The sequence below is a fragment of the Mytilus californianus genome, unplaced genomic scaffold (assembly GCF_021869535.1).
Source record: "Mytilus californianus isolate M0D057914Y unplaced genomic scaffold, xbMytCali1.0.p SCAF_6, whole genome shotgun sequence".
Classification (NCBI taxonomy): Eukaryota; Metazoa; Mollusca; class Bivalvia; order Mytilida; family Mytilidae; genus Mytilus; species Mytilus californianus.
The window spans coordinates 110,327,753-110,353,509 of record NW_026262712.1 but is presented as its reverse complement, the minus strand read 5'-3'; the positions used below and the strand labels follow the sequence as shown (position 1 = coordinate 110,353,509).

Below are 25,757 nucleotides of genomic sequence, written 5' to 3'. Positions count from 1 at the left end.
CATACTTACTTTCTTGTGAACACTTAATTAACTTCATCGTACGTAACGTTCATACAGATTCGTGAATTTTTGTGTAAAATTTATTTATCATCTGTAAACATTTCGTGGTTATTCAGTGAATCTTGGCTGGGACTGACACATTTAATAATATAATGATACATGTTCTACGTATAAACAATAACATGATGACATTTCTACGACAGAACAGTTAAAATTGGAATTTCTATTCAACTGAGCAAAATGGGCTTAAAAATATACTGTTGGCCAACTGTTATTTTTTTTAAAATATTCCGCCAATTAAAAACAACAGTGCTTTTGCAAAATTTAGATGTGGGGTAGCTCCACTAAAAATGGAAACTGGAAAGTATGAAAGAAAAGAAGTCCACGAGATGACATGTGTTGTAGCTCTACTATTGGAGATGAACTTCATGTCATTTTAAAATGCCCATTATATGTAGATTTAAGACAAATTATGATACATTAAGCTAAACATTTTAATGAACATTTTAACCTTTAATTATCAGATAGCGAAAAATTTATATGTTTATTTAATAACGGCAATGTTGCTGCTATAGTTGCCAAAACATCAACAATATTTCATTGAAAAGAAACGGCATTTTATTTCCTAGTTCTCAAAGAAAAAATGTTTTATTTTCATATAGTACAGGTGGACACTGTACATTTTAAATGTAAATGAGTAAATATAGTGTGTCTTAAAAGTCTCTCATTATTCTTTTTAAGATTGGTACATACAATGCAAATGTTTTAATGTTTTATGTTTATTTCTGTGATTCTCGTTTTATGTTTGTATGTGGTGAGACTATAATAAAATATTGAATCAGTATTAACATGATTAATGTTCAACTTGAGTCATTTCTCCAATGTTGAACAATGCAAGATTATAATTCTTCGCTTATTTGGCAAATTCATATTCTACTAAATATTCAAACATTTAAGTTTTGATAAATACCATTACAAATATAATTTTTGTCTTCGTTTCTGATGGTCACGTGCACGTAAGGTTATTCCATTGAGAAAATGGTGTCTTCCCATTTATCCAACTTTTTAAAATAAGGTATTCTCATTTAGCCAACTTTTTATTTTTGTTAATTATTGGGTTGTTTGTTTAGTTATAATAAGGTGTCTTTCTAAAATTTGACAGTAAATTTGTTCCTGTATGTTTTTATATTATTTAAAAAAAATATATAAAATAGGCGATAGTAAACTTGTTACATTTTATTTTTAAATAAAATTTAGTATATTTTAGATAATAAATAAATGTTTCATCATTTATACAGAAGAAACCCCAAAATCAGTAATATTTTTATATTAAAATTTTATGAAAGTATATATGACTGTCTTTGTTACTTGTTTAAATTGTAGGTGCAAGTTATAACATAACAATAAATGGTTACGGTTATATGTTTTTGGTGGACGGCTTACCAACTGGTAATTGCGCCCTGGTAACTAACTTTTTGGAATGAGTCCATTATATTAGTAAGATTTAACTTTAGAAAAAAAGTCCATTAAAAATACAAAATTAGAAAAATAAATATATATTATATATTACTTTAAAGGCGACTATCTTTCCTTTGAGGTAGTGTGCCTTATTGACCTATACTTTTTTAAACTTATTTTAATAAATTTAAATCGAAAACAAATTAAGAAAGAATTTAGTGTTACTAGTATTTTGAAAATTAACTTCTATTAATGATTGAGACTTTGGTTTTTGACCTGTACTTTTATATCTAATTTAAGTAAAAGAAAAATACTGTATGTTTGTTATATTTTTCTTTTTTTGTTTGTTTTTTCATCTGTGGTTGTAAGTGTTATGCGTTAAAAATAACGTATTGTGTCACTTGCTTGTGTTTATTTTTATTATGATAATCAGAATACACAGGCTGCCACAGAAATACGACTCATCCAGAACGCCACAGGGGGAAAACGCAAGACTCGTAAGTAAAAGTACCGCAACATAGACAACAGACTGACCCAACTTAAGGATAGACTACAGCAAGGACAGATCAATGTATATCACTACACTGATGCAGTATCCCACCTACTTAAACTAGGATGAAGATCTACTGAACATTCCTTTAGTGTGTGCTATATATGGATATTTCTGTGCTACGTTTTTTAACCATTGTGCTTGCATTACTATTTAAAAAAATGTATGATGTGTGTATCTACTGAACATTTCTTTAGTGCCATTGTATGTTGTGTGAATCTACTGAGCATTCATTTAGTCACGGTGTGCTATTGATATTTCTGTGCCAGTATTTTATAACCATTTTGCTTGAATTGCTTTTGCTTTTGTTTATATATATATGTATATATGTTGCGTGAATTTTGTTCTGTTCAGTCTTTGTGTAGTAAAACATATTCAACTCATATTTTGTCCCATTTGGATCATTTGGTCAGAAGAACAGAAAAAAATGAACGAAGAGGATCTATTACACAAAAAAAAGCTCCATCTCATTGACAAATCTCTTCATGAATAAAAGTGCAACTGATATTTTTCTATCCAATTCACATTTTAATTAAAGGTTAAAAAACTTAGAAATACTTTCAAATGATTTACATTACATTAACGAAATGTCAGTTGCACATTTTAACATGCTATGCTAAATAATACTACAGAAAATTTAATCAGGGTATAATTTTCAGTCTTATTTTTCACCTGTCATTCAACCCAAACTCTAATTAAAAAACCCTTTGTTCTTGATTACCTTTGATCTCATCTATCCAACTTTTTTTTTACCTGTACTACCTATAATTTTAAAAAGTTGGATAAATGAGAATGAACTGAGAAAATACAATATACAAGATTGTCGGGTAAATGTGGATTGCGGATTAAGATTTTAGATGTCAAACTTGAATTAACAAATTAAACTGAGGCGAATTTAACACGAATATGTATTTTCTCTTCAACAGTGTTTTTATTCTCTGTTTTTTATTTTCATTTAAAATAAGCTAAATATGTTTTGTGGAAAATTGAATACAAATAAACATATGTATTTGAAGGCATTTTTTTAATTAAACAAGTATAAGATCACGCAAATATATTCCGTATTCCTTAAGAAGGATTTTAAATTGAGGAACTTATTAAACTTGAAATTGTGTTTACGAGTTTAAGATATTCTTTTTTATTTAATTTTTTTGATAAAATAGTTAAATATATTGTATTATCATAACAAGTCTTTATCTAAATGGAATAAACATGGAACACTTTTACAGATTCACTTTCATTGTGTTCATGGTTGCATATCAAGGACACCATTTTTAATGTACAATGTATGTCTAAAAGATTAATATCCGAAAAAATAATTCACAATAGTACTTTGTATTAAAGAATGACGGATTATTTTACCATGGGGGTATTTTTTTGTCCTTTATGAATCCATATGACAAATTTGACTCCAATAAGGATAAATCTTATCTTATAGAAAAATCGGTAGTTTTTATCCGATAGATTTTGTGTTCATCTTTATCGGATATAAAAGATTGAAAAATACAAACAATTTATTGAAGTTTCGTATGCATCTATCACGATCCAGCAACTTTTGACTAGTATAAAGGGTTGCCTTGGTTTTATAGCTCAAAACGGTATTATTTGTTTTGCTTTACATTGGGTTAAATAATGAAATGAATGTTTCAGAAATTTACACAAGTTTGATTTCGGCTTTGACTCCTGGGGACACTGTCGTTTACAGTAAAAGACGAAAATCTACACATGTACGTTCTTATAAAAAAGAAGTTGTGGTATGATTGCCAATGTTCATCATTATATCATAATTATTGTACACCCCCCCCCCCCCTAATAATGAATCTATAATATATGCCAATGGACGTTAAACGATCAACTATTAATTCATCCATCTTATCCTTTTAGTTTTGTGATAATTTGCATATCAAATACATGAAACAACAGGGGCGGATCCAGCCATTTTAAAAAGGGGGTTCCCAACCCAGGGCAAAAGAGGGAGGGGGGGGGGTTCCAACTATATGTCCCCATTCAAATGCATTGATCGTCCAAAAAAAGGGGGGTTCCAACCCCCTGAACCCTCCCCCTGGATCCGTCACTGAACAACTGCAGAGTTTCACTAAAGTTAGAAGGCCGATATTATTGCACATATAAAACAGACATTAACATCGATCCCTACGTTTTGATCCCCTCACAAAACAACACTTTATAAATTTCTTGCATCTATAACGCTTTTCTGGGTTTACTTTCACTAGGAACGCTCAATGCTAGATATTTGAAAGCCAAAGAATGTATAAAATAGATAGGAGTGTAGAGCTATATGACCAATAAAGGGCCTATACACATTCACAACATTCTGTGTATTTATGTGTCTGTCCAAAGTCAAAAGCACGTAGTTCAGTGGTTTTAGTAACATCAATTCTGTTATATACATGTATTTGGGCTTTTTTTTTGTGGCAAGATACATGTAGCTTCGAAATAAAGAAGGCCGTTAGTTTGCTTAATTGAATTATTTCATATTTTTTTCATGTCGGGGCGGGGCCTTTAATAACCGACTTTACAGTTCCCGTATTTTTTCACTATTGAAGCTCGTACAGATATAACTGCTAGCATTCCTCTTGATTTGAACTTTCTTGAATAGTTGACTCACTTTCATTTAAAATATGTGGAAATTATTCTTGCTTCAACATGTATCTTTACTTAATTTGTTCCTCTAATGAGATCATCATTTACCGTTATATAATCATAACTTGGAATAGTTTCACGGTGGACCCGTATGTATTGAGGGAATGACACTTCATCGTACGTAAAAACAAATCTTTCGTATATTTCCCGTTTCACAGTCCTACATGTATATTGAATTTTACCCACAACTCAGAAAGTTGACCAGCGCGGGGTATGCTTAAACCTCTTATTCTAGATGTCAGGTAACTTACTCGTGTTTATGTTGGATTGCTGTCTGATTGACGAATATCCGTCATTTTATATATATATATATATATATAACAAACAAATTTAAATTATATATATATATATATAAAGAAAAGTTAAGTAGAATCCGTATGCTGGTAACATATAAGAAAATTAATAAAAGATAATAACGGTTTCAATTCATCACTTTTACTAGCGCTTTCACTGCTTTTACAGATCTTCAGGTACTTCGTAATATATATATATATTTAAATTTGTTTTTTTAGGGATGCATCCAGTTGCACCTTTTCATTTAAAATATATTTCCGTGAAGTAATCTCAAAAGATTAATCATTTCAATAAAAAATAAATAAGGGAAATGAAACCTCTTCTCGCATGTTGCACTTTGTGTAATTGTTCTCTTCGACAAAATACTGCCTTGAACTCAATTTTGGTATAAATATAAAGAAGCCACATTTGGTTCTTAAATGGATATTTTTTAAACACCTAAAGCTAGGTAAAGCCTATCTCTTGATATAGGCTCTAAATTCGGCAACTTTTAGAGACCGACCGTGCTTGGGCTGTATAGCCAGTCAAGGTCGCTAAACTCTCATTATCCGTTTAGAGATTTTCTGAAAATACGATGGTTACTGTCTCATTAGAAACTAAAACCTTATCAAATATGGTGGCCTTCGGCTGTCATCTGCTCTTTTCGGGTTGTTGTCTCTTTGACATATTAATCACTTCCATTCTCAATTTTAAAATAACTAAAAATATGAGAAACAGTTGTCAGATCAATATTCATTTAACAAGCCAGTGCGTTGATACAGGTTATATTCTACTGAATTTACTATATCCGTTATTATTACGTAATGATATAAGTCCCGTGTCCAGGTAAAAATAACAATTTGTGGTTTGTATGTCAGGTGAAAGTGACAACGGGTGGTATGTATACTAAAATCGTCTTCCATTATACATGAGGGTGTGGATGGGGGTTTATAGAATTGAAAATTATTGACCAAAAAATAAAGAATACAAAAAATAACCAGACAAATATATAGAAAAGAAAATGATGAGGTACTAGAATATATGGAATAAAGAATGATCGACAAAAGGTATAACGATTAGAAAAAATTGCCTAAAATGATAGAATACAGAAATAATGAATCCCCATTCAGACCCTCATAATCTGACAATGACATTTAGCTTTAGGACAATTATGGGCATGTGATACAGTTTTAGAACCACAGTGATTTTTTTTTACAGAAGTTCACATACAAGCTAATTTTTACAAAATCAATTTGTATATGTAATAAAAATTATATCTTCATGTGCTAAATTTAAAAGACAAATGGGTTTGAATTATTCGACATTTACTTATAACATTTCGGTTTCTTGGACATTTTTGTCCTTTGAACAGACATCCTTAACTTTTTTGTTTCAAAAGATAAAGATATGCGGATTTCGGTAAAGAGATTAGGAATATCTTCGTTATAAAATTGGGCTCTACATTTGTGTAACAATTCTTTGTTAATATTTAATTTTTGTGAAAAGAAATTGATACAAGAAGAAAAAACGGTATTTTTGTTGTATATTTATCTAGTTAAAAAAAAGTCGGTAATTTCTTCATAAAAGTTGCAACGAATAATCTTCATACAGTATCAAGCAAAATGGCATGTCTAAAAAGAGGGGGCCATAACTGATAACACTTTTTCCTTAAAAAAATGAAAAAATAATTATTTGAATAAGACAATAACCCAGGTATTTTGATATATTAGAATAAAAATATTTTTTTTATTTTTTAAAAATCATTTAATATTCATCGGTTTATGATTAAATGAAAAATATAGAAAATTGTTAAGTTGTTTTCAAGGAAGGAAAATAATGTTTGTCCCGAGAAAAAAGCCCCCCCCCCCCCCTATAAATGATCATTAATTTACCTAAGTGGGGGCTTAAATTTGGAGACCGATCTCGAGGCCTGACTGCCATAAACAACAGATAACGAACAGCAAACAGTGGATACACCAATTGATATGTATGAAAGACAACGGCGGACACAAAATGATTGCACTGAATAATTTCAACTACCAATGAGATCGTTTTTTTTTTCAAATCTCCTTATCAAATTAGAAATGCATTTTAAAAAACCTTGGGATATCTTTTACAGTTTGGAATTGGAATTGGAATTAAAAATTGCATTTCCCAAAGAGTTTCAGGTAAAACCCCGAGAATCTCACCTCCTAGAAATTTGAAGTGCCAGGATGTTTGAAAATATGTATGAATTTTATTACATACTTGAAATTGTATAAGGAATATAAAATGATTCAGTATGTTTACAAACAAACAACAGACACCAAGTGATGGATACAATTGTGGCTTATATTGTTTAATTCATTTTTACTGAGAGCAAAATTTGATTGATTGATTATTCAGTGGTTGTTTAAACGTCCAGTGGCAAAAATTTCATGCATATTCAGGACGAAAAGGCGTTTCAGAAGTATATTATGAAGTATTTGGTATTACAAATGTTTAAATTTTCTCATTATTTGGTAAAGTTTATTTTCTTAGCTATTTCTAATTAATTTGTACGAATCAGATTTTTCTGACAAATTATATATTTTGCTCTAAATTAACTCATACGATTCTGATAATAAAAGCAGAGACATATAATACAAGAGATTCGCAACTCTAGTAGAGTCTATATAACAGCCAATGAAATGACGTGGCCACCGGAAAACCGATTAATCCGATGGATTTATGGGTAATAACCCGTATTGTTGTGAAAAAGGTTTTTACGCCTCACGATTTTTCTAATGGATAATGCCGATACCTTTCACAGCTAAAGCATGCAAGTATATTTAAAAGTTACAAAAAACTAATTCTAATAATTTGTTATTGATAAAATGTGTTCTAATAATGAGATTAATCAAATACAAACAAAGTTAAAACTCGGCCCATTTTACTTCACCTATTGCCGTAGAAACCATTTGATCTCCCAATTTTTTTCTTAAAACTTGGAAATATGCTAATAAATATATAATTTTATGGGCCAAAAGTACTGCCAAATGTTGTTTCGTGAAAATAAGACTATTTTCGTAAAATTTGATCCAACAATGTGGCGATTTTTTCTGATTGATACCCGAAATTTTTTATTAAACTGGCTAAATATTGAAATTGTTCATGGACAAATTTCCTTAAATCAGTCCTTCTTTTTTGTGCACTATGGAATTTATAGCCTGCATTTTGTTAGACAATTTATTCATTTTTCATTCTGTTTATTTTCTCCTATTCTGAAGTCATTGTTTTTTTCTTCTTTTTAGGGTGCCAAAGATAAACGAATGCAGTAAATTTACAAAAGGAGTAAAATTTTCCTAGTAAAGGGAACCTTCTACTGGTCGTAATATTATGAATGAGCTTCATGCATCTGTTGTCGTTTCAGACTACGCTTCTCATTCAAAACATGAACCTAATTCATTTTTAAATTAAAATCGTATTGAGGACATTTCAATGGTGACTGCAAAATATATATATATATATTTGATAATAAAAGATTTTATTTACACCAAGGATTTGTATATGTATACACATAAACAATCTTACTTTTAAATTGCCATCTCTTTACCCCAGAATAAAAAGAAAAAAAACTGCTACAAATGATTAAAAGACAAAAACCACTACAAATGATTGTCGCGTGGAAACAAGGTTATAAAATACTTTTTAAATAGTGTCTTCCATGTTGCTTTGATGTATGACCTCGGCTCCCACTTCAATGTTGTGTTTTTTTATAGATTTTTTGTTGCTTTGAGGACACACATATCCATCTATGTATGCAGTATTGTCAATTGTTTTTGTTGGTGGGTCTCTCGCTTATGTTTTCGTCCTTTTCACTATCAACAAAGAGTTCGTTATCAGTTTATTCAACTAGGAGTAAACCTAAGTCGTAACTATTAAGATTATCATCCCACGAAATAAAATCGGAATTTTCCATATTGCGTGCACATGAATGAAGCTTTATTCAAATGAGAAATTAATTGTAATTTTCTTAAATATTAATTCTCAATACACACTTCGAACATGAAGAAACCATAAATTTACCGACAATCATTTAAAAAAACAACTCAATGAAAGCCTATATGATAAAACTGTCAAACAACACTTAGAATTCAAACAGTTACCGACAATCCTACAGAAAATCTAAAATCTCAGTTTTACATATGATAACTCTGTTATAGATATCGTTCAAGAATTCAACTATCTTGGGATCTATTGTTCACGAAATGGCACATTTAAACACTGTAGAAAACACTTAGCAGAAAAAGCTACAAAGGCAATGTATGAGGTGATCAAAAAGGGGAGAAAACATGGGTTATCTATTAGTTGTCAATTAGATTTATTTGACAAATTAGTGAAACCGGTCTTATTGTACGGTTGTGAAATTTGGGGGTTTGGGAATAACGACATTCTGGAGAGAGTTCAATTAAAATTCTGTAAGCTTCTTCTGCACCTAAAGTCTTCTACCCCAAATTGTGTAATATATGGTGAACTTGGACGATATCCCATCAATTTAGATATTAAAGTCCGTATGGTATCATTTTGGGTGAAATTAGTATGTGGTAAACCGACTAAATTATCAGCGACCATTTATAAACTACTGTTTAAGCTGTCAAATGAAAACGATGTAAAGTTTAGTTGGTTAAACCATGTTGAATCCATTTTTAATGAAACGGGATTATCTTTTGTGTGGTTATCTCAAACATGTATTAGTGACATTTGGTTAAAGAATACAATCAGAACATCACTCCAAGATCAGTTTCAACAAACATGGTTTTCAAATGTGCAAGCATGTTCGAAGACATTAAATTATCGAATTTTTAAGGATCCTTTTGGGTTTGAGAACTATTTTGATATTTTAGAATTTCGTGATATTTATACTTTATGCAAATTTAGAACCATCAACCATAAATTACCCATTGAGATAGGGAGATGGACAAATATTCAGAGAGATAGAAGAAATTGTAAATTATGTAACTCTAAAGATCTTGGAGATGAGTATCATTATATTATGATGTGCACAGAGATGTCAGTAAAAAGAAACGAATGTATTGATAAAAAATATGTAAATCGTCCAAATATAATTATGTTTAAGAAAATTATGAATTTAAATATAAAATCTAAATTGAGAAAGCTGTGTACTTTCATTAGATTTATAAATTGCCATGTGTGCCCTCCTGGCTAAATACTATCAGTATAATTGTAAATAGTCTACATATTTTGCTCTGTGTATTCATGTATATAGTCTGTATTATTGATGTCATGTAGTGTCTGTATACCATTGTAATTGCAAAGGTTTGACAGAATAAAGATATATATAGAAAAAAACTCAATGAAAGCCCAATAAATGATGAATATAAAAATAAATAAAATTTTAATAACTTTTAAATATCAAGAACAAAAAACAAAGCCTATCATGATTAACAATTAATTAACAAATAAATTAAGTTTTTTACCATATTAATTGATTTTACATTTTGTGAATTGTATTTTTGGAAAGTGTGTGGACACCTGTGGTGTGACAACTTCTTGTTTACAAGGTGTCAATTAAAACTCATTATTTATAACATGTTCGTGATTTACCTGGTCATCGAATAATTCAAACCTAATATACATGTCACACTGTGAAATTATGTCTCCGAGACAGGTGTATATTCAATAGAAACCCATTATGTAACTATCAAATAAAATGAACTCTGACACAATTTATTAAGTGTTAATTATTTAATATCAGTTTTTTTTTTTATACAATATCAAATTATGTCTCTTTTTCAATAATACAAATCTAAAATCAAAATTCCATTAAAATAAATAATTATATATGTACTCAAATTATATTTAATTAATTATGATAAATTTAACACTGAAACAGTTTATGTTATGCTTAAACATTCGTCCTTACTTCGAGTACTTTTAATACTTTTATTAATGACTTTATTACCTAAGGAGATCTCGCGAGGTTTAACTAGTGGCCGCGTGTTATTACGGGATTTCGCCGAGTTGCGAATCTCTTGTATTATATGTCTCTGATAAAAGGAACATTGTAACTTAAGTAAAAAAAAAGAGATTATGATTGTTTAATCAGTTGTTATGTAAGTTCGCTCGTGTCAGTCGGATCACTGATTTTCGGCAATATCAAGGAAAAACCGGCACGTTCCAAATATTGTTCAACTACTCATTTAATGGTGATTCTTTTTCTTTAAAAATAGGAATTTATGTAATAAAAATCTATCTATCTCTACCATAGTATGAAAACAGAGTACAAGTAACACGTCCTTTCTAGTCCTTAGTGGCATATTATAAGTCCTTAGCAGTGTTTAGACGTACAGGCAGAAAACAGTCGAAGGCCACCAATGGGTAGAAAATCCCGCACCGAAGTCGTTTTTCAGCTGGCCCCTAAACAAAAATGAATTTTAGTTCAGTGATAATGGACATCATACTAAACTTCGAAACATACAAATATTTCCTTAATTTAATTAATTAGTTAAGGTTACAAATTTAGGCAGATAAAAAGAAGGGGGGGGGGGTCAATGCATTTGAATGGGGACATATGCTTAAAACCACCCCTTTTATCCTGGGTTGAGAACCCTCTTTTTAAAAATGGCTGGAATCGCCACTCTTTAAAACGTAGCAATTTATAAATTATTTATATTAAGTAGAATTATAAAATCGATGAGTTTTATAATTTGACAACACTCATTGATATTGGAAATACTATACTACAATTAATTTAATTAATACATGGAGTGTTTAGTAAAACTGTCGACAGAAAGCGAGATATCTAAAATTTGTATACCCTTATAGATTTTCATTATCATACATCAATTTTAAATGCAATTCCAAATAAAATGGCTTTGAGAACCGTGTATTAAGCGCTTATCGTTCATTCGTCAATGAATCATTCACCGTGCGTGTATCGTGTGTTCATCATTCATCATTCATTTTTCGTTAATCCTCCGTGTAACGCTCATCGCTCATCGTGCGTGTATCGTGTATCGTGCATTCACCGTGCGTGTATCGTGCATTCACCGTGCGTGTATCGTGCGTGCGTGTATCGTGCGTGTGGTCAGTTTGAATTTTAGAAGGTCTGTATGTGACCAAAAGGCACCCAAACATTTGAGAGCTATGTGACCAAAAGGCTCCCAAAGGCAACCAAACATTTAAGAGCTATGTGACCAAAAGACTCCCAAACATTTGAGAGCTATGTGACCAAAAGGCACCCAAACATTTGAGAGCAATGTGACCAAAAGGCACCCAAACATTTGAGAGCTATGTGACCAAAAGGCTCCCAAGGCACCCAAACATTTGAGAGCTATGTGACCAAAAGGCTCCCAAAGGCACCCAAACATTTGAGAGCTATGTGACCAAAAGGCTCCCAAAGGCACCCAAACATTTGAGAGCTATGTGACAAAAAGGCACTCAAACATTTGAGAGCTATGTGACCAAAAGGCTCCCAAACATTTGAGAACTATATGACCAAAAATGACCCAAACATTTGAGAGCTATGTGACCAAAAGGCTCCCAAAGGCACCCAAACATTTGAGAGCTATGTGACCAAAAGGCACCCAAACATTTGAGAGCTATGTGACCAAAAGGCTCCCAAACATTTGAGAGCTATATGACCAAAAGGCTCCCAAACATTTGAGAGCTATGTGACCAAAAGGCGAGCTATGTGACCAAAAGGCACCCAAACATTTGAGAGCTTTGTGACCAAAAGGCTCCCAAACATTTGAGAGCTATGTGACCAAAAGGCACCCAAACATTTGAGAGCTATGTGACCAAAAGGCTCCCAAACATTTGAGAGCTATGTGACCAATAGGCACCCAAACATTTGAGAGCTATGTGACCAAAATGCACCCAAAAATAGCCACATTCGTTAAATGTCAACTTTGTCCTATGGAGTTGGAACATTAGTTTCATAATAATTTCTTAATTCATTACCGGCAATTTAAAGACGTTATAAATTATGTCAGTACAGAAGAACTGACTATTTAGCTAACATATATAATAGTAAATAAACTCATCATAGATACCAGGATTAAATTTTGTATTTACGCCAGACGCGCGTTTCGTCTACAAAAGACTCATCAGTGACGCTCGAATCCAAGCAAGTTAAAAAAGCCAAATAAAGCACGAAGTTGAAGAGCATTTGTGTATGTTTTACGATGATTCAACTTTTATTTGATGTTCATACATATAAAAGTACATGTTTCAGGAATTGTCCTTCTCTTCACATATAAGCAAATGCTAATGAAAGTTATAACTCCATAAAACATTACCTTTTAAAACTACATTGAGATAATGAACTCAAATATTCTTCTCCTTTGCAGGAGTATAAACATACACCATGTGTCGCGCTCAACGGTAAAACTGTTAATATATTTAGGAATGGCAGACATTGGAAAAATAAACAGGTATACTCTTCTTAAAATTTTCTTTGTAAAATCAAGCATTATCCAATATTTCAGTTTAGCTTTATTTTAAATATAAGTCATATTAAACTGTATGCATTTTAAATTTTCAACTAAAATTTCATTGTATATCACAATGTAAACTCAACTAGACGTAGATACAACAACATGTTTTACCGTCTGTTTTAAGTTTGGGACAAAAGAAGTTAAGTCACTTCCATTGTCTAAGTCAGGTTTTTCGTAACAACAGATTAAAACCTTTAGTAAATTCTGTCACAGATACAAAGATTTTGGTCTGGCAGATGGAGTATTGGCTGACTTGCCGACATGACTCCTTTGATTCATCGCTCTAGTACCCATCATTATTTTGTGAGAATTTTAATTTTTTCCTTTCTGAATTTTTTATGCAAGAAGATTCATTACAGTTAAGAAAAAGATCGATTAAGAGGTGTGCAGCTAGTGCCCTCAGGAATTTCCATAATTTGACGATACATTATCTTGCCATAATTAACAAAAATGTTGTCAAGCTAGAAATTTAAAACTTAATCACGTCTGCATATTTTGAGGAACAATGATTTTGTTCATATATTTCATGATTTAAGAAAGGCCGATTATTACTGCAATAGATGAATTCAAGACCTGATTTATCAAAACCCCATTCAATTAGTTTACAACATGTGCCACAGTTTTTTGAGTTTTAAAAAACTATTTTATTTTTCGACTCCTACATCGTTCATTTGGTGAAAGTGAGAACATACGCTGTATATGTTAGACACACTCAAAGAATGTAAATATCATATAATAATTAACAACCTTTACGCTTGTTTCTTATACCGGTTTTAATATACTACTGGACGAAATCCCATAATTGCATTATCGCTGTCACAAGTTCGCCTAAGATGATTCAGATAAAAACAAAAAAAATAGGTGAACAATTTTTGGATATTCATTTAAACCCAACTATTGGTTAAGGAGCAATTTCGAATACAATATTCCTATCATCAACTGTGGATATTGCTTTGTCCATTATTTTGCTATTCTCTTCACGAGGCATCGGATTTAACGTCCCCATTCTGACCGGATGTGGCTGCGTATTTGTACATTCCGCACAGCCAAATGGACGTCCCACTTTGGCAAGGGTTTTACTGCCGGTCGGAAGAAGACCTGTAGTGACCATATATCTATTCACAAGTCACTCATTTCAATAGCTCTTTTTATCAAGGGAAATAAATGTTTTATTCCATGACTTCTCCATTTTTTTTAATGAAATTGGAATATCGAAAAATAACAAAAAAACACATCCTTCCATTTTTTTTATATAGTACAATAAGGAAAACAAATTCAGTAATAAAATTAAGTAGTTCGGATATAAATCCACGACCTGACATATTTCCGTGAAGTGAAAAATGTCCCCAGACGTTCACCTCGTGAGCTAACACGTTAAGATGTAATGAAACTAAGCAGTTTGATCTTCTACAAAGAAGGATATACTGATACCACATAACCGTATTTTTGTCCTGTATATACATGTAATATTTGCCACTGGATGTTAAGTAACCACAAATCGATTAATCTTATAAAATTTCATCTTGCTTGCAATTTAAGATAGTATTTCTATATACTATTTTTGCCACCAGTTTAATAGCAAGGACGAAGTTTTGGTAGGATATAGCTGAGATCTGATGACATATGTTTAAAATTGCAAAGATTATCGAAGAAAACAAAGGTTGTTTTGTTTTTGTTTGTGTTTCATTACGAAAGAAAAGAGTTAAAACGGTTCTGCTTCAGGGATACCTTGTCTCAGCTTAAAGAGTATTAAATCTTTTTTATATATGTCATACACTAATTTAGAGGGGGTCTAGACTCCTGTACCTGGATATGATCTTGATACACCAGTCAGTACTGTGATTAATACAAATAATAATATTACTTTTTCTGTTCTTCTACACATCTGAAATATATAAAACAAAATATTTTAAAAAACATTTACAAATCTAAAATGAGAATGTCTGGTAGTTATTGGATTTTGTGAAACAAATTTGATTTTCATGATGTCATTATATGCTATAAAAAGTTTGACACTGATTTAATATTCCTCGACCGGAAGATATTATATAAATAACACATAGCTGAGAGGGTGATAGAGCAGATTGTTACCCCGAGAAAACATTGTCAACTGAGGCGAAGCCAAGGTTGACAATGTCTTTTCGAGGGGTAACAATCTGCTCTATCACCCTCTCAGATATGTGTTACTTTATTTATTATACTGAATGTTCTGTTATTACTGTCTATAACATTTCAAATTCAAAGTATATCTTTATTGTTGAGTTGCTGTCTCACTGACATTTACCAACATCTGAATTTTTTTTTATATATACACATATAAATGACAGAACCTCACATTCCTCAGGAAGATAACTCAAAACGGTGGTTTCAATCTGCGGAAATAGGAAAAAGTACAAAGACATTGAAACAGTTGCTGTAACCCGTTATCCTCAGGTATGCGAGCTTTCAAAATTGAATTCCTTGAAGGATAGAAAATAAAAACAAATTTAATTTGATTTTCAAATTCTACCATTGATGATATAAGACGGATATACCATTTCCCATAGTCTTAAAATTTACATTGTCTTCGAAACGACGAAAGCTAAACGTTGAAAGATACTAATACATAAAAAAAATGTTTGATTGAGCAGATGAAGTAGGTTTTTTTCCTTATACATTGGTCAAAACCTAGGCATCTTAATACGAAAGTATCGTATCAAACTGTTTTATCATTGTGTGTGTTTTTAAAGTTTTCCAATTTTGCTAGCAAAACGAAGCATCCTACAAGAACAAATGTTGTATCATTTTCTAACAGTGTTTTAAATTTTGTAAAGAGAATTTGATGCGGTCAAACTATTGAAGATTTAGTTGGAACACCTACAATATCAAAAACGAACTATTTCAGCTTTAGATCCTATTTGTTTATGATATGTATGGAACAAATAAAACAATGCAAAAGTAGAGACTTTGGAAATGTGGTTTCAATTGAATAGTTCTACTTTTCTACGGGTGGAATATGTACTTTTTTTTTTATTTTCTTTGTAATTGAATACACATCCAAATGATATTGAAATTTCAATTGATACAAACAAAAATCGAACACCGTCGTTATCTGAATTACATTTCAGTAAGATATTTCAGAGTTGGAAAGTATGAAAAACTGAATAAATACAAACGGGGAATAAAAAAGAGGTCTCAGCCGTATAATATTAATCTAACTTATCTAGAGAGATTAAGTTTCAGAAGTGCCTGAATTCATCCCGGTTTATTTTGGGGTTCGTGTTACTCAATTCTAGATTATTGTGTAGTGTTTTGTAGACCTGAATGTTCGTCCTTTATATTTTGGCCATGTTGTCTTTTCTTCGACTATGTGGTTTTTAATTGACCCCTTGGTAACTTCACATTTTTCTTCATCAACTTAGAATTGATCAAAACATATGCATGTATTTAAATAGTCGATAGTGACTTACTAAAAATGAATAAAAAGAGGTGTGATATATGCAAATGAGAAAGCAACCCAAAAAAAAAAATTTAAACGTTCATCTTTTTCTTCAACAAAGGACAAATAGCTATATAATAATATACCCTGTCTAGCAGGTTGAGAATAAATTTAGCAGAAACTGTAAAAACATCTCCTTCCAGATCAAATTTTCTAAATAATAAATATAGTAAAATATGACTGGAGATAACCACTAGACGTGGTTCCTAACTTGGGAATGGCACATAAACGTGTGGCGGGGTTGAATGAAATTTTTTTTGTACTCAACCCCCTCTTTTTTAATCTCGATCACAAAATTAGCCAAAGATACATTAATAGGACAGCAAATAAGGTCAGACAGAAAACACTCAATTCTATAATACCTTTCTATATATAAAAAATACTTTGATTAATGTAAAACAAGTCAGAATAATATCGTATCTTAATTTTCGCCTGTCGGAAACTTAAATGCGTGTCTTATTATACAAATTGATATGTTATTACTACAGTTAGAACAGTGTCTATTGTCTTTTATTACCTAAATATAGCAACAAAGGTATATTTTTGTACAATGTCAATTTCGTGTCAATCATTTTTTGTCAAAATCTGGAGCTCATTTTTGGACGGATTTGTGTTAACGTTTTAATAGCTATATTGTATTGCTGTTATATAAAATTATTGTCAGATCAATATTAAACACTTATTGACTTGTTATAAGGGCAAAAGCAAAAACAAGAAGATGTGATATGATTGCCAAGGAGACAACTCTCCACCAGATACCAAATGACGCAGAAGTTAGCTACTATAGGTCACCATATGGCCTTCAACAATGAGCTAAACCCATACCGCATAACAAGCTATAAAAGGCCACGAAATGACGAATGCAAAACAATACAATCTAAGATACAACAACTGTTCCTCAAGTCGAAGGTACAACTAATGGTAACTTGCTATTATCCAGTCATTAAATGTCCCAATATACCGAACAACACAACTTTCTACTTAGCTATTTATTAAATCAGTGTTTTATCTTATCATGCGGAAAAGTCCAAGTAACGCGAATAGTCAATGAACATGAATGGAGTCATTTTCATCTGATAAAAAAGAGTTAAGAAATGTTCGGTAAATATGATTGCAAAACTATTTACTTGGTTAATAGTCTATGAAGCTATTGACTGGCAAATAGTACGTGGAAGCATTATGGACTGAACAAGCACAAATATTTCATTTTTTTTTATAGAAAAATAACCGTATTGAGGTTTAAAATAAAATAAAATAAGTATGATATTTTTCTATTTAAGGAATGACTGTAATATTTTTTCTGTCTATTCGAAATAACCTTAAAAATGTGGTGCACACATTTAAAAAACCCGCTACGCCGGTTATTCAGTGTGCACCACATTGTTGATGTTATTTCTTCATAGACAGACAAAATATTACAGTCATTCCTTAAATAGAAAATATCATACTTATTTTATTTCGTTCAAAAATTTTGGATTATCGCCCTCTCTAGTTTCTAAGACTGATACAAATAGTTGATAAAATATCAATCTAATATTTTATATTTACAAATGTACGAATGTAAAGTCGCTATTCTTATTGTTATAAACCCGTTTAAATAAAATTCATAAAAATTGCCTGTGATAACTGCAATTGCCAGTTGAAAGAAGTTTCTGTTTTGATTAAATGAAATTAAGTCCCCGCACAGACTATAAATTTAGATTAATTAAAACAAAATAAAAGTGACTACGCTTTATCTTATCGGACACTTAATCTAAGACAAAGTCGAAGGAACAATTCCTTTTCATTTGTATTTATTGTTCTTGAAAATTAATCTTCGAATACTGTATAAAATGTAGTATTCATTTTTAAAGTTCCCAAGGGTCTAAAGTTGTAACAGAACTATTGGTTAGAAGTTTATTTCGTAAATGTTTCGGACCAGAGACATATTCAACATATAGATATATGTCTCTGTTCGGACTATATCTTCACTAAACAGAATATAAAGTGGAGCTGAACATTAAAACAATGTACCCACCAAATGCCAATAAGATACATACATTTTATGCAAACGTCGCTGACACCTTCCCTCATTCGTTCAAAGCAGTTTTAAACAAAGAGTAAACATTATAGAAGTTGAAACGAATATGATTGAATGAAGATGATTAAATCTGATGTTCAGTAGTTGTCGTTTGTTGATATGGTTCACAAGTGTTTCTCGTTTCTCGTTTTTTAAATAGATTAGACCGTTGGTTTTCCCGTTTGAATGGTTAGAATACACTAGTAATTTTTGGGGCCCTTTATAGCTTGCTGTTTGGTGTGAGCAAAGGCTCCGTGTTGAAGACCGTACTTTGACCTACAATGGTTTACTTTTATAAATTTTGACTTGGATGGAAGGTTGTCTCATTGGCACTCATACCACACCTTCTTATATCTATGTTGGAAATAAGTCAACAAGGTATGAACCCAACGAGACACAAAATATACATGTATCTAAGAGCTATAATACGTTTTTCAACAAGTGTAAATATACAATGTTACATGCTTTGAATTCCCTAATGTTAAAAAGTTGGTAATAAAAACACCTTTCTCCTAATCAACATTATGATATAAGAAATGACAACCATTTGGCTTAAACAGAGCCATTGGCTCGTTTCGAGGTTCAACTAATTTTTTGAGCTCCCATCCCCCTTCTATTCAATTTCAACCGTTAGAGTAACTGTTGATGGTATTTTGGATTAGGGAATACATTCTGTATTGCATAAGGCACCTACTAACCCATCAGATAATTGTTGTACGAGTTATTTGCCGTGCAGAGATCGTTGCACGCACCCTACGCGGCGCATTGGATTTAACTTCGCCCCTCTGACCGTCCATGATTACGTATTTATGCATCCCGCATAGGCAACCATAATTCTGCCATTAGAAAAGGTTTTACTGCCGGGCAGGAAAAGTCCAGAGATGAACATATGTTTCTATACCCCAGCCAACCCTTTGGGTTCGATCAGTTGAATAATTGAGGATACAGATGAGATTTTTTTTAAAAATATGATCAGTAAAAAACACTTTTAACTCTATGACACCGGTATAATAGACAACACAAAAAAATACAAGGTAAACCCATATCAAAGAATTTCTGCAGTTACTAAAATAAGCTTAAAGTACTTAACCTGCTGATATAGTATGTGTGCCATCCCACATTATCGTATCGTCGGCACATTAGATCGAATTTTATTCTGCAACATCACGAACAGTACAACAAGATATATCTTGTGCAATGCAATTAGTACTTTTGTTAATAAAGGGTTCGTGTTGTTCTTGTTGTAGTTTTACGTGTTGTTCTGTGTGCTTTTTAAAGGCAATGTCTATGTTGTGTATCCTTTGTCATGAAAAACGTGTTTCATTTCAATTTGAAAATTTACATTCAGTCAAGTTTCGGGATTAGAAAATTTACACAACCGGTGATTTACGATTTTGATGAAGTCTTAGGGTAGAAAGGAGTCAATTGCCAATCCGCTAATCCGTGATGCCTAATCTCAAGGTATTTTATAGTAGTAACACGATAGGTGTCACATGTGTAGCAGGATCTGCTAACCCTTCCGGAGTACCTGAAATCAGAACCCCAGTATTTGGTGGGGTTCCTGTTACTCAGTCTTTAGTTTTTCTATGTTGTGCTTAGTAACATTTGTTTGTCTTTAATTTGGTCGTATTTTTCCATAGCGATGTCAATTATTTTCGACTTATGAGCTTGAATATTTAAATTTAGAGAAAAAAAGCAAATTCGAATTAACTTTTGTTTCATACAAATCATAACCAAAGTGATACTTATCCTTAAAATACCAGACGCAATGGTTTTACAACGACAGTATGAGTATAACTTTATCAACCAGCCAGTAAAGCCAGAAAGAAAGGTTTGAAGACCAATTCTCAGTCTTGATTATCTTCATTCTTAATAATATTACTATACAAATTTGGGTATGAATTTTTACTTTTTTATTATTTTTTGCAAAGTGGACTTATACTTCCATTATATATCTCTGTGTTTGTTGTAAAAATTAAAGGTTTTAAACAAACAGTCAAGATTTCGAAGTATATATGCCTTTAAATGCTATTGTTTGACTATTTAGTTAAACCGATCCACGTGAAACCGCTGTGTTATTATAAATTTACTAACACTAAAAACGTATTAATTGGTTAAAATATTATAGAAAGTCCTGTAACATTTAATAAAAAAAAAAGATACAGAGAGATACCCAAGGAGTATTTTCTTCGAAAGTTTTACAAACGCCATTACAATTTGGTTATGGAATATCTGTGTCATAGATGGTCAAGAATGTGCCCCTTAAGTCACAATCAGTCATTCCCTAGCTTATCACAACATTGATAGCTATTTATCCCCGAATTAGAGAGAGAGAAAGAAACGTCCAATGGCAAATATTTCATGCATGTTTAGGACGAGAACAACTTAATAATAAATACAAAAGGCAGGTCACGTAATTGAGGTCTTCCGGGATGAATGTCGGGGTCATTTGGACTGCCACTGGAAAATGAGGGCATATTAGACAGGGACAGAAATTTCGCCTCGCAACATATCCTTCAAAAAGTTGTTGCAAGTGATCTTACCGTGCAAAGAACGTGGCACTCTCTTTACATGAGGTATCGAATTAAACGTAATCATTCTGACCGGACATGGATGCGTACTTGTACATCCCACACCGCCAAACGGCGCCCACTTTGGCAAGGCTTTTACTGCCGGTCGATAGAAGACCTAAGTGACCATATTTCTATTCCCCAGTCACCCTTTGCGGGTGGGAGCTTTAGATTTTGAAAGCTTATAACTAATTCAATATATTCATAAACACTTTTATAAACTGAAAATAAATCATCTTTATCTTTTACTGAACTAAACTGCAAAACGTATTAACTATTTTCATAAAAAAAGTTTAATATATTATTTAATTGTTGGTACTGTATAAAATAGCATTTATGCATGTAGTATTAATAATAACACCGCCTCTTGAAAATAAGCACCACATTTCTGCAATGAGAATATTTTTTAATATAAATTGTATTTCATATAAGGTAATATAATGATTACAACTTACCGTAAGAAAGTATTGCCGTTTTACTCCCGTTGAATTGACTGATACTAGCTTTACGCTGTTCTTTATATGACGCTGCTGTAGAATTGATTTTTATTTCCCATTGACAAGCCATTCAAATTCCACTAATTATTGACGCTTGCTGCAAACAAACTGTATATGCTGTAAATGGGTAAATACTTTTTTTTTAAATTGTATTTCAACTAGGAAACGTTGCAGTGTTGCAGAGGATAGGGAAAAAACAAACAAATGAAAACCACATGAATTTTTGTAATCAGACTAGGAAATACAATAAATAAATTGGATAGGGTAAGTAGACGGGTAAGTGCTTTAAAACGAAAATGCTATCCTTCTTCAGTTGCAAGGGTTCTTACCGTGCAAAGAGCGTGGCACTCTCTTTACACGAGGTATCGAATTAAACGAAATCATTCTGACCGGACGTGGCTGCGTACTTGTACATAGCATTAATATTATCATGTCTTGTTTTGTTTTGCTTGTTTGTTGCTAGGTAATGTCTCATTGATGTAAACACCATTTTTCGTTTATTCATAAACATGTAGTTGTGTTAATACGAGGACAAATATTGAAGAGAAAAATATCCAGTAGTTTACAATGCATGGACCCAATAACATAGTATGAAAACCTTAAAACATTCGGTTACAAAAGCAATAAACATGTTTTTTAATACATTTTTAAAAATTGAAAATTTGGTTGAAAATTATTATCTCATTTAACATGCACACCTTTTTTCTGTCAAAATCTATGAAAAAATAACAAGTATTTTATAAGATTTTAAAAATGGTTTTTTTTTGTAACTATATGTAAAAAAATTATTAAAAAAGGAAAAGTAGGGGTTAGCGGGCAAAATCTTGTTTGCACTTCATGGATAAAACTAGAGGATTCCGAATATCTGACAAAAAGTCAAAATAATCAAATTTTAAAGTAAATTTGGATTTTATTAGATAAATACTTACCATCATAAATTCTGAGTGTACCCCAACTGCATCATTAGGTCAGATGGAATATCCCCGACTAAAAATAAACGTACTATCACTGGTCCGGACATATACCCCTGTGTACCCATATTTTCCCATTCAATTTCCTTAAGACAGAAACGTAAGGAAAGGGGATGAAGGGGAGGCGGGTGGGACCTATAATTTATGATGGTAAGTATTTATCTAATAAAATCCAAATTTACTTTAAAATTTTATTATTTTAAAGCCATAAATACGTTACCATCATAAATTCTGAGTAACAGAATCTAACGTAAAGCTGAATCCCCTGTAACAGAAGAAACAGGAGGAAAGTTCAATCTTTGTGCTGAAACTATAGGTCCAAGAGAGTATTACCTCTCGGCAAAAGTAGCCATAGATTGGAGGTAATGAGAGATAAAAGAGTTCTTATTTCTCAAGAAACCTGCAGACAGTACCTCTTCTAAAGATGCACTGTTAAACAGGGCCCAGGATGTAGAGATACCCCTAACATCATGAGCTTTAACATTAACACTATCCAAAAGTTCTGCCTTAGAAGAACCATAAGCTAAAGATATGCATTTGCATATCCAAGTAGAAATAGTTTTAACAGAAAGATCTGAGATTCCTTTTTTAATAGGAATAGAGTCTTGAGTTAGAAACAGAACGTAAACTCTTCGTTCTATCCAGATAGATAGAAAGGATTCTTACTGGACATAAAAGTACAGAAATAGAATCGCTAGGGAGTGCAGGAATCACGACTGGTACTGCACCCTTATCTGGAATCTGATTATTTGCCAAAAAAGCAGGATCAGTTAAAAGAGTAACAGAAGATTTATCCCTGTTAAATCGAAAGTAAGCATCAGAAACAGAAAAGGCATGGATTTCACTCCTTCTCCGTCCAGAAGCCAAAGCTAAAAGAAAACAGCATTTATAGGAAAGAAACCTTAAATCTATTTTTTTTTTCTGCTGGTTCAAAAGGAGAAAGTTTTAAAAAAGATAAAACTAGTCCAAGGTCCCACTTAGGAACTAAAGTTTTTTGTCTTGGTCTTTCAAGACTAAAACTACAAACCAAAAGAGCAATATGCTCATTGTTTTCAAATCTGGACCACCAGAAATATGAATAGTTCTTGAAATAGCTGATCTATATCCCTTAATAGTAGAGGGACATAATCCTTTGGATTCAAAAAGAAAAACTAAAAAGTCTGCTAATTGTTGTACAGTGACTTGGAAAGGATCGATTTCCCGCTCACTACACCAATCTGAGAAGATTGACCATTTTGCATCATAGACAAGGCTAGTGAAGTCTCTGACAGACTTTGTGAGATGCTTAGTTGCTCCTTCAGAAAAACCTCTCTTTCTGAGGCTAACCCTGAGAGAAGCCAGGCGTGTAGATGAAGTTTTTTCTGGATTTTGATAAAGAACCTTGTCCTTGATTTGAGACAGAAGGTCTGGTCTCAGAGGAAGAACTAGAGGACAAGCACATGATAGGCGCAGAAGGTCTGGAAACCAAGACTGTTTTGGCCATGCTGGAGCAATAACTATGATCTTGCAATTCTCCCCTGCTATTTTCTGAAGTACTGGGGAGAGAAACCTGAAAGGAGGGAAGGCGTACCCGAACATTCCTTTCCAAGATAGGCTCATTGCGTCTACCGCAAAAAAATTTGGATCTGGAACCGAAGACACACATATGGGAAGTTTGTGATTGAGACTGGTCGCAAACAGATCTATCTGAGGTGACCACCAATGAAGAGTCACAGCTTTGAAAACTACTTGAAGTAGTTCCCACTCCGTGTTTACTGAAGCAAGGGATCTGGATAGAGTGTCGGTTAGAATATTGAGTTGACCCGCAATATGTCTCACCACTAGATGAACCTGGAGTTGAAAACACAGAAGGATAATGTCTCTGGCTATCTGATAAAGAGAAGGCGAGTGAGTTCCTCCCTGATTCTTGAGATAAGCTACAACTGTTGTGTTGTCCGTGGCCAGAATGACAGACTGATTCTTTAGAGACTGTTGGAAATGATTCAGTGCAAACAGAACTGCTTTCATTTCCAATACATTGATATGCTCTTCCAAAAGATCTGGATTCCAGACTCCCGAGATTGTAAACCCCTCCAGATATGCTCCCCACCCGAGGGTGGAGGCATCTGTGAATAAAGTTAGATTGGGAACTTGAGGGGACAGAGATGGCCCCTCATTATATTTTCCCGTACTAACCACCAATGAAGATGTGAAAATAGAGGCTGAGTGATTGGAATCAATGCTTCCCATTCTTGTGAAGCTGGAATCCAAAACTTCTGCAGATAAAACTGAAGCGGACGAATGTGAAGGCGTCCCAATGGAGTTACATCTGCCAGAGAATTCAATAGACCCAGAAGTTGCAAGAATTGACGTGCTGTGACTGATTGAACAGTCAGAAATAAATGTATTTTCTGACATACTAGTAGTTTTGTAAATTTTTCCTCTGGGGGGAGAACTAGGCCTAGATTGGTTAGGAAATGTTCTCCCAGGAAAACAAAGTCTTGAGAAGGAACTATCTCTGATTTTTTCCAGGAAATTAGGAAGCCTAAGGACAGAAAGCAATTGATGACCAAATCTGTCTGAACCCTCAATTTGATTGGGCAAAATTCCTTGAGAAGGGAAACGTCCAGGTAGGAATGAATCTGAATAGACAGGGAATGTAGGTGAGCTATAGCTGCCTGCATGATTTTGGTAAAAGCCAAAGGGGCTGTAGATAGGCCAAAACGGAGAGCCTTGAACTGGAAAACTTTGTTGTTCCAAACGAAGCGAAGGTATTTCCTG

At 32.5% G+C, this 25,757-nt stretch overlaps 1 long non-coding RNA gene across 1 annotated transcript in view; it reads right to left on the bottom strand.

Moving 5' to 3' along the window:
* LOC127704650 (uncharacterized) overlaps positions 1–22,064 on the bottom strand; it is a 28,854-nt gene extending 6,790 nt beyond the window's left edge. Inside the window, exons 1-2 of the long non-coding RNA XR_007983444.1 lie at positions 21,985–22,064; positions 15,229–15,307 (exon numbers count right to left, since the gene is read on the bottom strand). This is a non-coding gene — a long non-coding RNA (uncharacterized LOC127704650). The remainder of the gene's footprint in view (positions 1–15,228; positions 15,308–21,984) is intronic.
* Positions 22,065–25,757: the final 3,693 nt, after the last annotated feature.